Raw genomic sequence first — 17,488 nt, 5'->3', positions numbered from 1 at the left:
TCTTGCAAACTGCTTGGGGATTTTCCATTTCTTTTCTCTGAGGGAAAACTATACTCCAGGTCCCAAAATAGACTTGTCAGAGTATCCAGCTACTTTTTTTCTTAATCGAGGGCAGATTCCCTTTCCCTGATGGACTACTTAGTTTGGTCATTTGCCTGCTAGTCTTCTTTTGGATGAATATCTCAAGTGGACCCTAAATATTAGCTAATATCTGGAAAAGTCAACACAAATATAGTTTTTGAGAGATAGAGGGGCCCCAATATTCAGAGGGGAGATATGATTGAAGACTACAAAATCTTAAGTATTGTAGAACAGGACGAAGGAACTCATCATGCCACTGTATCGTGCAATGGTGCGCCCGCATCTGGAGTACTGCGTCCAATATTGGTCGCCGTACCTCAAGAAAGACATGGCGATACTTGAGAAGGTCCAGAGAAGAGCTACAAAAATGATAAATGGTATGGAGGACTGTTCATACGCTGACAGGCTGGACAAGCTGGGGCTCTTCTCCCTGGAAAAGAGGAGGCTTAGGGGAGACATGATAGAAACTTTCAAGATCATGAAGGGCATGGAGAAGGTAGACAAGGATAGATTCTTCAAACTACGGGGAACCACAAGCACAAGAGGGCACTCGGAGAAACTGGAAGTTTAGAACCAATGCCAGGAGGTTCTTCTTCACAGAGGATTGTGGACACATGGAAAGCGCTCCCGGAGGAAGTGGTCGGGCAGAGTACACTACGGGGATTCAAAGAGGGATTGGATGGATTCCTGAAGGATAGGAGGATTGAGGGATACAGATAGGGGTAGATATGAGAATGGAAAGAGTATAGATAAAAACAAGGGGACTATAGGGCTAAAGCAAGATAACCTGACAGGTCATGGACCTGATGGGCTATAGGGCTAAATCAAGATAACCTGACAGGTCGTGGACCTGATGGGCCACCGCGGGTGTGGATTGCTGGGCACGATGGACCTCTGGTCTGACCCAGCAGAGGCAAATTCTTATGTTCTTAAGTGAATCAATTTTTTATTCCATCAAAAGTTATGAAGACTTGGGGACACTCAATGAAGCTACCTATTAGGAATAAGGTTACCATATTTGGAGCCTCACAACCCCAGATGCATGGTTCCACCCCATTCTACCTCATCATCACCTTGTTCTGCCTCAAGTCCTGCCCCATTATGCCCCCAGCTCCGCCCCCCTCAAAACCTCATCTTTTTTCCCGACAAGCTCTGGCTGCGTCTGAAGGGCAGCTAGCATGTGCGGATGTGTGTGATATCATCCGCACATGCTCAGAGGCTCTCCAGATGCAACCAAAGCCCATCCCTGTCCAGTTCCGACTGAGTCATGCCCCGTTCTGCCCACCAGCCCCACTCTCTCAACCTGTTCACTTGGGGGGGAGGGAGGGCGCATCTGTGTATGTGCTGGTGTGACGTGATGATGTCACATGCGTGCACGTATGTGCGTGACATCACCGCATTGCATCTGCACATGAGCAGATGCTGTCTCGATGTTGCTCCTAGCCGGAAGTTTTTCAAAACCTGGATAAAGTGACAGGTTTTAAAAAGCTGTCCAGATGCTCGGACATGTCCTCTAAAAGGAAGGCATGTCCAGGGATATCTGAACGTCTAGTAACCTTACACACAGGCAAACTACCATTCAGGCACTTGTGGAATGCTTTAGATGGCAAGATATTAAGCAACAACAGGTCCCATTGGAAAAATACTGGATTCTGCTACTGAAGAGGAAATAAATCCTGATTTTACTTAGATCTCTGTTGGTCCTGTTCTTCCTTAGCTCAGCTTTGAAGTGATCAAAGACTTAAGTACAGATCAAAGCCATGGCTATAGAATTGTAACTACCATTAGAACAGGTGTCTTACCAAAGGATCTGCCTCACAACAGCACTAAGATTCATGAGAATATGGATTTCCAAGCATAATCTGAAAGGAAAGAATCTGAAAAACTTAAAAATGATTGTAGAGTTCTGTGCTGGAGTTTATATGGTAAACCGATTCAATATAGAAATAAATAGCAATTGGACACAAGGCCTCAGGCATCTCCTCTTCCAGCTGCAACTATTGAAACTGTTCACCTTCTCCCCTCCAAGCCCATCTATCTGCTCTGTTACCCCCTCACAGACCCATCCATCTTCTACTCTGTTCCCCAGTCCTCGAGAGTCATCCATCTTCTGTTCATTTTCTCTTTCCACGTCCACCATCATTCCCTCTGCATCCCTAACTTTCCTTTCTAGCCTCTCTCCTGTGTCCTTGTTTCTATCCCTGTCCACCTCCCCATGTTCAGGCACCAGAATCCCTGATAAAGGAACAAAAAAAATGCACCAAATAAAATAATAAAATGGGGAGAGCAGAACAAAGACTCCTGCAGACACTGTAGGTGGAGCTAAGGATCCCAGTGACGTACAGCAGAGGCAAGAGGAAAAATCCGGAGGGGATTCCTTCTGCAGATGCATTAGGCTATGGGGATATAACCCATCTGCCTAGATTAGAATGTCTCACCTACTGCAATGGCAATAAAATTTAATTTGCTAATTAAGATGACTTTCCCTCCCTAGAGTTACACAGTACCCTCACTTGTAGTATGTGATAATGTGATATACGGTACTGGAGTTGCCAGATCTTCACCAGTCTTTTGTCATTTGCAGAACACAAATTGCAGAAGTCTGTCTTGTTTCCCCAATGCTGAAGTTTCTGGATTGATCTCACAATTACACTTCTGCTTTGTTTTTTTCATCACAGCTCTTCCTTGGACCTAATTATTTTATATGACAATTGGGAAGAATAAGGAAGGTCACAATGCACTGAATCTGCTGTTGATGTCATTCAGGCAAACACAAACTATGGGAAGCTAGCCCTGGTTGTTGATGTACCCAGTGAAGTTACAAAAGAGCTTTAGCAGATCAATCAAAAATCAATTCTGCACATGATTATCTTAGCAGGAATAAAATGACATGTCACAGGAAGCTCAAAGCTATATTTTAATTTATGTTTGAAATGGGACAGAAAAATCCATAATAAATTGAAGGAACCTTTTAACTCTTCATGCTTTACTAGGACATTGTAAACTAGATAACGGGGTATGAACCAGAATGCTGTGCAATAGAAAATACAGAAAAAAGGATATATGGTGGGTGGGTAGTGGAGAATCTCTTTGCCATATAATTTGGGTTGCAACATTTCACTCCATTCATTATACTTCTACTTGTAGAAAAGTTTGTGATGAGTGTTTAGGATTTTGAGAAAGGGTGAGGCCTTTTCCATGTTCACACATTCACAGGTCTAGTAGACTTCAGACCTGTGATTGTGGTGAGAGAAGGACCATTTCATGTTTTTTGGTTTGCCCATTTCTTGAGGTTGGCCTGGTGTAGAATCTTGCTGAGGCCAACTTATGAGTTCAGCAGTGAAAATCAATTCACTCTTACCCTTTCTAGACCACTCAGGATTTGTAGACCTCAATCATATTCCCCCCTCAGCCATCTCTTTACCAAGGTCTAACCTCTTTAGTCTTTCCTATGAGAGGAGTTCCATCCCCTTTATAATTTTGGCCACTCTTTTTTGAACCTTTTTATAATTCTGCTATATTTTATTTGAGATACAGTGACCAGAACTGAACGCAGTGTTCAAGGTCAGGTCGCACTATGAAACCATATGGAGCAGGGGTCTCAAAGTCCCTCCTTGAGGGACACAATCCAGTCGGGTTTTCAGGATTTCCCCAATGAATATGCATGACATCTATGTGCATGCCCTGCTTTCAATGCATATTCATTGGGAAAATCCTGAAAACCCGACTGGATTGCAGCCCTCAAGGAGGGATTTTGAGATCCCTGATATAGAGGCATTATGATATTCCTGGTTGGATTATATAATATGAGCCTAACTGCCTACAGTTAAGCATGTCAATCAAAACTTGCACTATATATTCTTTAAAGGTGGCCAACCCATTCAAACTCACAAATAGGCCAGAATTAATTACTCTAGCTGAACTAGCAACCTTTATCCAGTCTTATCAGGCCCTCAGCGCCACCACTCAGAACTCAAACTTCTCATAGTTCTAAGATTTACGTGCCAGCTCGTCACTGGGTCTGTTATTTTCTTATCACAAATAAGCCAGAATTAATTACTCCAGCTGAACTAGCAACCTTTATCCAATCTTATCAGGTAAACTTAAGGAAAATATGATATGTCTCATTAGAGGTTTTGTACTGAAAGGGTTTTTTAGTTGATAGTAACAAGAGGTTCTGTTGGTATGTTTGCAGGGGTGGAGCCTTGATAAAGTGGTTCACGCGAAACATGTTGACTTTGACATTCCCAACGGCATTGACATCTCTAGCCTAAGCTAAGTATCAACTTATTAAAAATGAGTAAATAGAGTAAAAAGAAATATAGTAAACTATTAAGCTCTTGATTAGAGATAAGAAAATAACAGACCCAGTGACGAGCTGGCACTTAAATCTTAGAACTATGAAAAGTTTGAGTTCTGAGTGGTGGCACTGAGGGCCTGATAAGACAGGATAAAGGTTGCTAGTTCAGCTGGAGTAATTAATTCTGGCTTATTTGTACAGTTAAGCATGAGCATTTTCATCATCTGGTGTAAATGCTTGCACCTAAAGTTAGAAACATAGAAACATGACAGCAGATAAAGGCCAAATGGCCCATCTAGTCTGCCCATCCACAGTAACCATTATCTCTTTCTCTCTATGATAGATCCCACGTGCCTATTCCAGGCCCTCTTGAATTCAGACAGTCTTTGTTTCCACCACCTCTTCTGGGAGACTGTTCTACACATCTACCACCCTTTCTGTAAAAAAGTATTTCCTCAGATTATTCCGGAGCCTATCTGCTCTTATCTTCATCATATTCCCTCTCATTGCAGAGTTTCCTTTTAAATGAAAGAGACTCAACTCATGCACATTTATATTATGTAGGTATTTAAATGTCTCTATCATATCTCCCCTCTCCTGCATTTCCTCCAAAGTATACAGATTGAGATCTTTAAGTCTGTCCCCATACACCTTATCACGAAGACCACACACCATTTTAGTAGCCTCCATCTGGACCAATTCCATCCTTTTCATATCTTTTTGAAGGTGCAGCCTCCAGAATTGTACACAATATTCTAAATGAGGTCTCATCAAAGTCTTATACAGGGGCATCAATACCTTCTTTTTCCTACTGGCCATACCTCTCCCTATGCAACCTAGCATCCTTCTAGCTTTCGCCGTCACCTTTTCAACTTGTTTGGTCACCTTAAGATCTACACATACAATCACACCCAAGTCTCGCTCTTCTATCATGCACATAAGTTCTTCACCCCCTAAACTGTACCGTTTTCTTAGGTTTTTGTAGCCCAAATGCATGACCTTGCATTTCTTAGCATTAAATTTTAGCTACCAAATTTCAGACCATTCTTCAAGCTTTGCCAGGTCTTTCTTCATGTTTTCATACCATCCAGCGTCCATCTATTGCTGATTTTGGTATCATCCGCAAAGAGGCAAATCTTACCCGACAACCCTTCAGCAATATAGTTTATAAAAATGTTAAAAAGAACAGGCCCAAGAGCAGAACCTTGAGGCACACCACTGGTAACATCCCTTTCCTCAGGGCGATCTCCATTGATCACTACCCTCTGTCGCCTTCCACACAACCAGTTCTTGACCCAGCCTGTCACTTTGGGACCCATCCTGAGGGCACTCAGTTTATTTATTAGACGTCTGTGTGGAACACTGTCAAAGGCTTTGCTAAAATCTAAATACACCACATCTAGCACACATCCTCTACCCAATTCTCTGGTCACCCTGTCAAAGAAATTGATCAATCCATGTTGCCTCTGGTCCTGTAATCCACAGGATTCCAGAAACTTGACCATTATCTGTTTTAAAAGCGTTTCCATTAATTTGCTTACCACAGAAGTCAGATTTACCGGCCTGTAATTCCCTACTTCTTCCTTACTTCCACTTCCACTAGTATTCTATAATGGCAGTTGTGCGCACTTAACTTTAGGCCAGTGAATCGCAAACTATGTGCCTCCTGAAATTTCAGGTGTGCCGAGAGGTATTAGGGAAGAGGAGAGGCATAGGCTGACTGCATACAGGATGTACCTCTCTCATCGAGAGGCACATCCTGTAGGCAATCAGCCGGCGCCAGCGTCTCTCCTCTCCGTGCGTCTTCCCTGCTGGCACAACCCACTGGCGGCTCAGGTCCGTCTGGAGGGCCTTTATACATGTGCAGACGTTGGTGTGATAATGTCATTGTGTTGATGTCAGTGCACTTCCAGATGCCTTGAGCTACGGCCACTATGTTTAGTGTGCCACAGCTCGACACAGTTTACGGGACATTGCTTTAGGCGATCAATGCAGAATTATCCCCTGGCATACTTTTTGCCAGTGGTTCTTCTTCTTTGCGTGTGGATTCCTAGTATTCTCTGAGACCATTACAGGGGGTTCATATGACACAGATATGAAAAAAGATTTTTTTTTCATATATGCAGAACACAGAGGCTCCTATAGAAGCAGGATCAGCTGTGGAGATGGCGCAAACACTATCAATAACTACAGGGAACAGCAGAAACAGCAGTTTTGATGTTGAAATTGAAACTGGCTGTGCTGGATGCAAGCAGTAGTGACCTTGAGGATAGGACTAGAAGTAGCTATGCAACTGGAAGCAGAAATGGTCCTGAGGATGGGGTTAGCAGTGGCGACAGTAGGAGTGTAATTAAAGGCAGTGGTGTAGGCTGGAAGCAAGAATCAGGCTGCAGGGCCAGGAAAATTATATTTTATTCTTTAGCTGACAACTTTCTAGTGGTAGTTCAAGGTGAGTTACATTTATTTATTTATTCAGTTTTCTATACTGTTCTCCCAGGGGAGCTAAGAACAGTTTTACATGAATTTATTCAGATATTTAAGCATTTTTCCCTGTCTGTCCTGAAGGCTTATATTCTATTTAATGTACCTGGGGCAATGGGGGGGGGGGGGGGGAGGATTAAGTAACTTGCCCAGGGTTAGAAGAAGTAGCGTGGGTTTGAACCCACAACCTTAGGGCACTGAGGCTGTAGCTTTAACCACTGCACTCTCCCTCATTCAGATACAGTAAACATGTCCCTGTCCCCACAGGGCTTACAATCTAAGGGGTTAATATTCAGGCTGTGGCAGTAAGCCATACCTAGCCGTGGGCTGAACTAACCCTGACATTGAATATCTGGGTATGTGCAATGACCTGGAAGTTAAACTGGGCACCGGTCACTATTCAAACAGGTGCCCAGTTAACTTGGTGCATAAGGTTCAGACAGCCCTTTTGTTGCCCTAACTATATGTGCTTGCTTAGCCAGCTAGTAATGTGAATATCTCCGCTAACCAGCTAAGTGCTGGCTCTGCCCAAGTGCCACCTCCCCAGGACCACCCCTAACCTAACCAGTTAAGAAATGGCCAGTTAGTGGAGACTTCAGTGGCACTATCTGATTACATGCCACTGAATATCAGGGGCCAACCATCTCAGTGGGGTTTAACATTGTCCTAAACTACACTCCCAGGAATGTACATATAAATATGCACAATCATGTTGGCACATGTACTATACATATATGTGTTTAAACGGCCAAGTACCAGTAAAACCAACATAATGTGCAGAAAACCCATTAACGACATGGGTGTAATTTTATAACTGTAATGCATGTTTTGCACACAGAAACGGCCTCTGAGCAGGATAATTGCACACAAGCGTATTTATAGCTACTCTAGGGTTGTAAAAATGAATAATGAAAAAAAATAATGATGCAAAATATTTTAATAAAATCCAAAATCTTATTTTTTATTTGTTATCAATATTAGATCATAAGAATATCAATTGATTATCAATTGATTATCAGTTGCATCATGAGAATTATTACAGAAGCCAAAAACTGGCCTTGCTCATAACAAATTCTAACATTTTACCAGTTACACATCCATATATATCCTAAATGACGACATTCCTTCGCTACAATCCAACTGCAATCTAATTGGTCCAAATTATTTGTTTCCATATAAGGCTAGCTTCATATAGGCGTGCCACAAAAAAATTCCTAAAATTACACCTAAAAAGTTACATACTCACATTAAGCTTACATATTTTATAAAAAGAAGAAATACATCGACAGATATTGTAATATACTCACAAAAACTATTCAGCTTTTAAATCCTTTCCTGTAAAAATCAGTGTGTCCTCTCTGTACTGAGAATATCATCTCTGTCTCACTAAGACTGAACAAAGAAAAAGATGGAAGGAGCAGTTAGCTCCCCCTCCTATCAAGATTCTACGAGTAGAAAAAAGTTGCTCAGGGTCAGAGGTCAAACACCAGCTGTAGCCTTATTAAACTTTCTTCAGGATTTCAGATATATGAAAGTCAAAATAAAATATATTCCTAATCTATACTTGTTAACTTGCTACCTATAGCTACAAAAGTAAACTCATATTGTGTAATTTTACTGACTTACTAAAACTTAATTTTGGATCAGTACATACAATGATACACATATGGTTTCGAACTGTCTTTCCCACTGAAAACTCAAGTCATTGAGTTAACTTCAGGGCCCCTTGGTATGTGGATACCAGGCCAAAAGCCAACTCCTGTCTGCCTATATCTCCCTGAGGATTGGCCTAGTTCAGGCTGGTCACTCTTCAGAACAAAGAAGCCCTATAAAACTTAAGCTTTTCCATCTGGGGTAAATTTGGTATGGTGGTTATCAATCACAGAATGTCTTAGCCTGCCTTCCTGTACCCTCAAGCACATGAGACATGTGTCAAATCAATATGTTAACTTAAATTCCTGTCTTTTACTTTTGTATCTCTGATTATTATATTCCAGCTCATCCAATTTTCATATATTTAGCTACCAATACTACATTCTCACTTGCTCTTGGATTAGGCCCTATCTATCAACAAGTTTTTCTAACTAGTAAATCCTGGTGCAATGTGAGAAAGTGTAATGGCTGAATTTTTTATTATTTCATGTTTGCTCATTTTATCACCCGTACTTGTCCAGGTAAACCAAGCTGGCCCTCCTTAAGTCTACTTAAGGCATAGGACAAGGTCACCTCTTAGAAAGTTTTGCAGAGGTGTAAGTGTGTGAAAGGTAGGCACATGCATAGAGTGCATTCACATATTTATATCATTTTCAGAACTGGTTTAGATTGTGTAGTACTGGGGAAGATACTAAGAGCATATTATATAAAGGCACATAGGCACTATTTTTCCTTTATAAAGCAAACTTCAAAAGAAAAAGAATAATTTTTAAAAATTTTTTGAGAAAACTTCATATCCAGCTTATAAATAAAAAAATTCCAGTGAGCAGGACTATCAAATATATTAGGAGATTTTGAAGCTATTAGTCACAGTTTATCCATTGGATCTCCAACACTATTATCACTCCACATTTTGCCCCTCCTTCCTTGAACAGGAGGTTACATCATGGGGGTGGGGGGGGGTGGAGGAAGGAAACAAGCAGAGCTGGCAGTAGTGTGCATTGGGCTATGGCCCTTTGCATGGCTTCATTTTGATTCACAAGATCAATATTAAAAGCAGAGTTCACAAATTATTTCTTCTTTATCAATACACCCAGAGAGATAATATCAATTCTATCATAATGTAACAAATAATTGTGTGAGTCTTAACTATGAATCGTGCCTGGGCTTTCTATCAAGAGGGAAAAAGACCTCGGACCATTTTTGTCATTTCAAACCATCCAAAAGGCTGTTCAGTTGAACAAGACAATACTGTAATCATAGGTCGTAAACAACCCTTTTGTATATTTGTGTTAAATTATTGATAGTGTATAATAAAAATTTGTATATCACGATAACGGCTTTAGTTGGAAGATCATTGATTCAAAAACCTGATTCCGACGGGCCCATTTCGCCCAATGCTTCATCGGTGAATCAGTCCTACACTAACCAGATATCATAAATTCTTGTGCGTAAATGTTATAAATTTCAACCTGAATCTGCATTGCAAAATAAACAGCTCCTACCAGTTGCCACCACTAACAATGGCATCTCCACATCCACACAAAGAAAAGCCCATCTGATTTGAACAAAGTATCTAGAAGTGAAGGAGTGTCTGTGCTATTCCTGAGGTGTTGGCCACAATTTGAACATTTTTACTTGTAGTTAAGAAGGTAGGTTTGCCTGCTCTGGCCAGTCCTGGGAACCCTGCTGTGCCCTGCCTCCTGGAGTAACTTTCTGTTTCCTCATAGGCAGCATACAGCAGAAGTAGCCTGTATTAATCATTGCCTACTACAGCCACCACACCTGACGACAATGGTATTGCAGTCTAGCCAACACCAGCCAGTGTCTATTTTATGAACGTTTGATCCTGCTGGCATCAAAACCTGGCTATGCCTCTGATACCGTGCCTAACTTTCCAGCCTTTCACAACAGTTTTTTGCCATACCTTTACCCAGTGGCATACCTAGCATGTGTGACACCCGGGGCCCATCATTTTTTGGCACCCCCCCATGAATTTTAGTAACAAGCCACACATCACATATGAGTACCTAGGAAAAGGCAGCATCTTACATACTGCAGTGAGAAGTACAACAGCAATACACCCATTGTAAACTAAACAAGCCAGACTAGTACAGATCAATCCTGCAGTCAATCCTAACAGAAAACCATGTCTTTCGAACACACAGAACACATAAAACATCTTTGCCTAGTATGGAATGTCATCACAAACTAACCCCTCCCCCTTTTACAAAACTATAGTGTGGATTTTAGCCACGGTGGTAACAGCTCTGACGCTCATAGAATTCTGAGGATTAGAGCTGCTACCACCACGGCTGGTGCTAAAAAACACTCCACAGTTTTGTAAAAGGGGGGATAAAATAGAAATACATAGACAAAGGTTACATTGAACCAGCAAGAAGCTGGACTCTGCATACAATGAAACACCACAGAAACAGTGACACATGTCTCCTAAAGCAATAAATAAATAAAAATTTTTGTTCTACCTTTGTCTTCTGTGGTTTCTGCTTTCCTCATCTTCTTGTTACTCTCTTCCTTTTATCCACTGTCTGCCATCTCTCTGCCCCTATATGGAATCTTCTCTCCTTCTATGCCCCTTCCAGAAACTGTATGCATCCCCCTTCCATCTCTCCATTCACCCCCTTTGGTCTGGTATCTGTCTCCTCTCCTTCCCCCCTGCTCTGACACCTCTCTCTCCGCTCCCTTCCTTCTGTTCTTCCCTGGTCTTCCTTCTCAATTTATTTTCTGCCTCTGTCTAAATTTTTTTTACTATTCAGTCCTCAATTTCCTTCTTTCACTGTGTCTACCTATAGCTTGCCACATCTTTCCCTCATCCCTTCCAGTAACTAACTCTATCCTCTTCCCTCAATCCTGCATGTGTCCTTTTTTTCTTTCTCCTCCCCATTTCCTTCCAGCATCTGCTCCCCCTTTCCCTCACACTTCCATTCATCAGCTGTCCCTCCTCTCCCCCTCACTTCCATTTAGTGTCTGTTTCCCTCTCTCTACCCCTTCCATCTACTGTTCACCCTCTATCTCGCCCCTTCCATTCACTGCCCTCTGTGCTCTTTCCATCCAGTGTTCACCCTCTATCTCTCTCTCTTCCATATGGCATCTTCCCTCTTTCTATGCTCCTTCCATAAACTATCTATCCCGTGCCCCTTCTCTCCTTTGTACATGATTGATTTGAACTCTGTCACCTCTCCATTTTTCTCTCTCTGTCACCACCCTCTCCCCTATGCTCTGGCATCTCTCTCTTCTCCTTTCTTTCCTTCCCACCTCACGGTCTGGCATCATCCCTCCCCTGATTCCCAGCATCTCTCTCCTTTCCTTTTCTTCCATCTCTCCCTCCCCCTCCATGCTCTGACATCTCCTCCTTCCTTTCCCCCTTCCTTTTCCCTTGGTCTGCCATACCTTCCTCCTTCCCTCCATGCCCTGGCATCTCTTCTTCCCTCCAACCCCTGGCATCTCCTTTCATTCCCTCCAGTTGGGTACAGCAACACTCTCCCCAATTCTCTCCCCCTCTGATCCCTTTCCTCCTTCTGTCACCCAAGGCTTGGCACCATTACCTTCTTCGGGCAGCAGCAGCTTTTACAATTCACTGCTGTTGCCGTCTTCAGGCCGTCTTCATGAAAACAGGAAGTAGGCAGGACCCGGCAGAGAGAAGGCCTGAACCTGGCAACAGCAGTGAATTGTAAAAGCTGCTGCTGCCCGAAGAAGGTAATGACGCCAAGCCTTGGAGCACCGAGGCAGACCGCTTCTCCCCCCTCACAGCCGAACCCCCGCTGACCCTCCTATCTCTCCCCCCCAAGTGAACCCTTCCGACCCTCCCAGCGAGAGCAGCAAACCTCCCTCCATTAGCGTCGGCTTTTACCGGCAGGAGAAAGCCGCGAAGCAGCCTGTTTAGCACTGCGGCTGCCAACGCTACTGGAAGGAGGTTTGCTGCTCTAGCTGGGAAGGTCGGAAGGGTTCACTCGCTGGTCACCTTAAGTAAGGGAGGGAGTATGATAGGGACTGGGCCGGCTGTGCACCCCCCCTAAGGCTGCACCCGGGGCAGATCTCCACCCCCACACCCCCCTTCCCTCTGCCCCCTTGATATGCCACTGCCTTTACCTTTGTTATGTTACATTACATTAGTGATTTCTATTCCGCCATTACCTCAAGGCGGATTACAAAAGAGTTAAAGAGGGTGTTTTACAAAAAAGATTTCTGGTCCTTTTTGGGGAAAAAAGAGTAGAGCAGGTTGATTTGGGGGTTCGGAGGGTTAGAGGGATTAAAGAAGGAAGATTTCCGGTCCTTTTTGGGGGAAAAAAGAGTAGAGCAGGCTGATTTGGGAGTTTGGGGGGGGGAGGAGGTCTTATATCCCGCCAAATCCACCTAAGTGGAGTTCAAGGTGGGTTACAAAATTGATCAGAACAGTAACAATAATTGGCTAAAGTAATAACAGTAAATCAAAACAGTGTAACAATAAATCAAACCGTATAACAACACAACAATAACCAGTGAAGTAATATTCTGTATCAGAGTTATAGTAACAGTAATCAGTGTGTTATGGATAAAAGAATGTCTATTGTTATCGTGCAGTTATAAGTGTAAATTATGGGGATCAGGTTTGTTCTTAGAATATATCTGACGTGGTGAGTTAACACAGAAATATGATGGCAGATAAAGGCCAAATGGCCCATCTAATTTGCTCATCCGCAGTAACCATTATCTCTTTCTCTTTCTGAGAGATCCCACATGCCTATTCCAGGCCCTTTTGAATTCAGATACAGTTTCTGTCTCCACCACTTCTTCTGGGAGATTGTTCCATGCATCTACAACCCTTTCTGTAAAAAAGTATTTCCTTAGATTACTCTGGAGTCTATCACCTTTTAACTATTGTAAACCGCATAGAACTTTACAGCCTTGCAGTATATAAACTGTTATTATTATTATTATTAACTCCATCCTATGTCCTCTCATTGCACAGTTTCCTTTCAAATGACTCATACACATTTACATTACGTAGGTATTTAGACGTCTCTATCATATCTCCCCTCTCCTGTCTTTCCTCCAGAGTATACAGATTGAGATCTTTAAATTTGTCCCCATAGCCTTCCTCTGGACTGACTCCATCCTTTTTATATCTTTTTGAAGGTGCGGCCTCCAGAATTGTACACAATTTTCTAAATGAGGTCTCACCAAAGTCTTATACAGGGACATCAATACCTCCTTTTTCCTACTGGCCCTTTTTCCTACCTCTCCCTATGCAACCCAGCACCCTTCTAGCTTTTGCCGTCACCTTTTCAACTTGTTTGGCCACCTTAAGATCATTACATAGAATCACACCCAAGTCTCGTTCTTCTGTCGTGCACATAAGCTCTTCACTCCCTAATTTGTACCATTCCCTCGGGTTTTGTGAACTTGCATTTCTTACCATTAAATTGTAGCTGCCAAATTTCTGACCATTCTTCAATCTTCGCCAGGTCTTTCTTCATGTTATTCACACCATCCGGCGTGTCTACTCTATTGCAGATTTTGGTATCATCTGTAAAGAGGCAAACCTTACCCGACAACTCTTCAGAAATATCATTTATAAAAATGTTAGAAAGAACAGGCTTAAGAACAGAGCCTTGAGGCACACCACTGGTAACATCCCTTTCCTCAGAGTGATCTCCATTGATCACTACCCTCTGTCACCTTCCTCTCAACCAATTCTTTACCTGGCCCGTAACTTTGGGACCCATCCTGAGGGCACTCAGTTGGTATGTGGATGTTCGCTTAGTAATTGAGAGGATGCGAATCAAGAGTTTGGTTGTGCTAGGCTCTTGGCCAGAAGTTTTGGAAGAGTTATGTTGTCAGGGATTTGCAGAACAGAGCGTTGTCAGCCTAGAGGCCTATGGGAAATTATATCAATCTGACTCCGGCATGGGAAGGCAGATAGACCCTTAGTGCAGGGAAACTGTTTTAAGTATCCCTGATATGTTTTAAGTTTCCCTGATTGAATCATGACTAGCTAAAAGGTGTTAATGTCTGATTAAGAGGGTGCTTAGGACAATGGCCTGCTTGAATGGGACAAAGAAGCCAGAGGCTAATCCCATCACCATGCTTGCAGATATCACACCCTTCTTAGCAATTACATTAACCATTGTTTCAAACAGTTTACAAATTCTAAACAGAAAGATACTGGGAGATACAATATTTTCTCTATTCAGAATAAGATTCCAAGGTATAAAAGCCTGCTCTCTGCTCTATCAATATATCTCTTTTTCTATCAAGCTATCAGGAGAGGGGTCTTGGCCCTCTATCTCTCTTTCTATCTAGCTATCTCTTGGCTCTTTGCTTGGCACTCTGGTTCTGTCTTGGCTTTCCCTCTCTCTATCTATCCTTCCCTTTATCTATGGAACACGAAGCTTAGACCATCCCCCTTTTCTCTCCCTCTCTGCCTTTCCCTGAAACTTCACGCTTCCTTCTGGACTCTGTAAGGCAGGGAAACTGCTATGCTCTCTATTTAATTGTAATGCTTAATTGTAATGATTATAAATATTGCTTTTCTGTAAGACTATTTCTATAATATATTCTTTATGCAAACACCTCTGGCTATGCCTTCTTTATTCTACTTTCTGGTGAGTCATCTGTGAGGGAACTGAACCTGGGACCTAGCGTCTGTCAGTGCGCATTTCACTTAACCCCTACCACCTAATATTGGGGGGGTCACTAACCGAAACTGACAAGCGTAAGTGGGGGTTATGCGGATTTCTGTTGGTAATGTTGTAATACAGTGAATGTATGTTTACATAGGCAATCACAATGCCGTAATTAGCCTGTTCTCATAGCTAGAGAAGAATAATGTCAGAGTATGAATTAATCTTATTTATTAGAAGAATAAACAAATGTCTTAGAAAAATATTGCAAGCAGTACTGTATATATGCAAACAATTGATGTGTATATATGTAACAATTAGTAATCAGTAAATATAACTAACACCACACAATTATAAGATTACATGAGCAGATTACAGAGCAGCAACTATAATATGATTTAGGCTAATACCAAAGTCCCGAGAATAACCCCTCCTTCGCAAGCAAAGGAATTACTGTCTAACCCCTGCAACTGTAGAAATTCAGCTCTCACCCTTTTTTAGCTGATGTCAACAACAGATGTAGAAATGAATTTTCTTCAGGCTACAAGCTTCAGCTAGCCTCGAAGTTCTGGCAGGTAAGATCCAAAATCCCAGCACTGCTACAGAAGAAGGTATTTCAGTCAAATAAAAGCCACAAAGCATTCAGCTGCCAATTCTTTGTGGAAAGGTCACAGTCCAGAGACAAAGTTCACTAATGACCAGACACAGAACAGTCTCTCCCCATCAGCCATTGGGGATCCACAACAACCAGGAAGATTATTATTTTATTTGCTTTGTTTCTCCTCTAAATACACTGGAGAATTCTCCAAATTCAGACCTGAACTCCTCCAAGTTCAAATTTGATGGAGTCCAGTTTGCACAGTTTCTCTCATCGGGCACAGGTGACACACATTGGCCAATCAGGACCTGTCCAAAAGGGTATTTTCGGACACACAGAAGAATAGTAAATAGGCTTCTTGTAGATTAATCCACTGGTAGATGAAACTTACTATGGGACACCTCAGCATGACTGTTTAAACTGTGGTAAGCACATGTTAATGCTTGCCACAGCTTAGAAAAAGGGCTCCTTAGTTAATTTGTTTAATGAGGTAATTTGTTTTATTAGATATTTTCTGACCCTAATGATTTTCTTGCAGTTTGCTTACTTCTCTTCATTCATACATCTTTGTTTTTGATCATAATATATAGAAATGCAAATTAAAATAGAATATAGCAGTTTCTTGTTAGAAGGTCTCAACTGATTTCTTGTGTCAATGTCCTTGTGAGGTTGTTCAGGAACATCGCTGAAAAATGCCTTGTGGGGCCAATTACCACAGAAACTTCATCTGTTGACAACAACCAGACTTTCATACAAGGGCTTAGTTGTTTTGTATAGTCCTCTGCAGACATCATCTCTTTGCATAGCTTCCATAATACAAATTTCTGGTTTAAACTCCCTGAAGATCCACAATGTCAATTATGAAATGTATTTAATAGTCATAACTGGCATCTCCATTCCCAGTGTTCTCCAGAAGCTTTAACAGTGAAAATATTGATTTGCACACTTAGGGGTAAATTCTCTAAATGACGCCTAAAGTTAGGTGTCCATAATGTGGACATCCAGCAACTTAGGCGTGCGTCCTCAAGAGCTGAAGCCACTTCAGGTTTTCACTGTATTTTTCTCTCTGTAATCACATTTGTTAATCATACAGCAACTGAAGCTTAGGCTCAAAAACCCCGTCTCCCCTCCTTCGCCTTAAGGCCCTTGTTTTGGATGTTTGGGACTTAGGCTTTTTTTAGGTTGACTATATGGTGTAAGTTTAGACGTAGTGGTGATCTGGGCGTTTAAACAGCTGAACGTAGAGGCAGGCCATTATTAAAAAAACAAAAAAACCAACAACTCCTTTTGGACATTTTTTTTGATAATGGACATTTTCCCTGCTTCTACTTAGACGTTTGTTTTTTTTTATTATGCCCCTCCACGTATGTTTAACCTATAACCTGTTCTGACCTCTTTGGAGACAATGGGAAAGAAAATAAATAAATAATAAATAAATACATTCTATAAATGCCAAGACACTCATAGGAACATAATGGCTATTTTAGTGTTTAGGCCCAGATTCTATTAATGGTGCTTCCAGTTAGGTGCCTAGATTGGTGCATCTAGCCAATCTAGGTACCTAACTTAATTTTTTTAAAAATTGATTTAATCAGCGCTGATAATTGAAAGTGCCATTAAATATAATGTAAAATAATTAAAAAAAATTAATTAGTCAGTGGGCGCCTAACACAGCAGGTGGTTTCACCTCAGGAAAGGTTTCACTAGATCAAACACATCCACAAAGGTCCTTAGCTTTAAGAGTATTAACTT

This window comes from Geotrypetes seraphini, chromosome 6 (genome assembly GCF_902459505.1).
Source record: "Geotrypetes seraphini chromosome 6, aGeoSer1.1, whole genome shotgun sequence".
NCBI classification, from domain to species: Eukaryota; Metazoa; Chordata; class Amphibia; order Gymnophiona; family Dermophiidae; genus Geotrypetes; species Geotrypetes seraphini.
This window is presented reverse-complemented; position numbering follows the sequence as displayed.